Source organism: Scyliorhinus canicula, chromosome 18, assembly GCF_902713615.1.
Source record: "Scyliorhinus canicula chromosome 18, sScyCan1.1, whole genome shotgun sequence".
Lineage (NCBI taxonomy): Eukaryota > Metazoa > Chordata > Chondrichthyes > Carcharhiniformes > Scyliorhinidae > Scyliorhinus > Scyliorhinus canicula.
Genome location: NC_052163.1, coordinates 93,332,314 through 93,333,868, shown reverse-complemented (window position 1 = coordinate 93,333,868; position 1,555 = coordinate 93,332,314). Strand labels below are relative to the sequence as shown.

At 48.2% G+C, this 1,555-nt stretch overlaps 1 pseudogene; it reads right to left on the bottom strand.

Moving 5' to 3' along the window:
• Window positions 1-423: 423 nt before the first annotated feature.
• Window positions 424-1,093, bottom strand: LOC119953321 (annotated as a pseudogene).
• Window positions 1,094-1,555: the final 462 nt, after the last annotated feature.

Sequence of the window (1,555 nt, the reverse complement as noted above, 5' to 3'; positions counted from 1 at the left end):
TACTGTAGCTGCTTTGGTTCGAAGTTATGTGAGGTTTCCAAACAGTTTGAGGGACCAGGGGGGGTTGCTTAGATTTTGGGGAAAAGTGTTCACGGAGGTGATCTGCTCCACTACGCACAGAAAAACACATTTGCATTTGTACTGAAACAATGATAGAAAACCAAAGCTAAAAATCTGCACCGTACATAAGGACCCACCTGGTTTCAATCTCGCGCCCCCCGCCCAATTTTATGCCTTCCTCCCCAACCAAACGAGTGACCAACTCTGGATTACGTTAGAAGTCTAAATTCAGAAACCAAAAGTAACGGGGAAAGTTTTCATCTTCACGGTGACATCTGTCGGTCCATTACTAAGGAATATTCCTACAGTACTGATCACCATCACAAAAATAAAAAATACTGAATCAACATCTGTCAGAAAGCAGGAATCCACGGGAATAAGCTGCAGAATTGCACGACTGCTGGCCATCTTCTTCATTTTAAAGCATTTGGCTTGGGGTGAGAAACTCTGCTGATAGCCTCAGGCAAACCCCACCCATTCTTCACTCCCGATGGATGAGGACAAAGAGCCCCAGCAGGACGAGTACTGCATACTTACATTTTGGATAGTCATTCATCAGGATGGTCACTATACCAATGTACGGTACAAACCCACATGTTCGCCCCACAACATCTTTCTTCTCCAGCCTGTGTTGCCCCTGTTTGTACAGGCCTCAGTCATCAACAACATGGTTGTCACCTGTTGTCAGGCATTTTATGTCTCCATATTCCTTCTCATAAATTTTCAGCACCCTGTGTACCATTGGAATTTCTCGTCCTTCAATCCGGAAAACCACAATTTCGCCAACTCGGATGGGATCTTCTACATGGTTGGTCAGGAAAAGAAGGTCACCTCTGTGGAAGGCAGGTTCCATACTCCCACTGAGTACAACTACAATCGGGCTTTCGCTCCCCATCAGAACCATCAATCCTTTCCAGATCATCAGTGCAGAAGACACAATCATGCCAAAATTCAACACCTGATAATACAACTGCCACTTGTTCATGCGCCGCACGTCGTTGAGAAAATCCAGCGACATCATGGTGGCCGCTGCCGCCGGCTGTCTGCCGGCTTGGCCGGGGGGGGGGGGGGGGGGGGGGGGGGGGATGGGGGGGAATGGAACCCGCCTTCAGCTCAAAGGAATCTTCCCCACAACCACCACCGGAAACCGTTGAAAGGGGATCTTCAGTGAAGACTCCATTCCCACCCAAGGCCTGAGCAGAACAACCTGCTGGGCTTCCTCTGTGAAACCTTGCACTCCTGCCAGTCTGAAAATTGAGTCTGAGTGAAAGATTGGCCATTTACTAATTGGCCACTTAAGGATATCAATTGAGACAAGGGTGGACATGTTGCTTTACCAATCCCTATAAAATTTCAGACAGGTCAGGGGCTAATGTTGGGGCAGCTGGAAGGTCAGCTGGAAAATTATATAGACCCCTCCCTCCACCTGAAAACCCAGCAGCCAGGGACTGTGACATTCTGCCCATAGGACCACAGCATATTTATAGCACAGAAG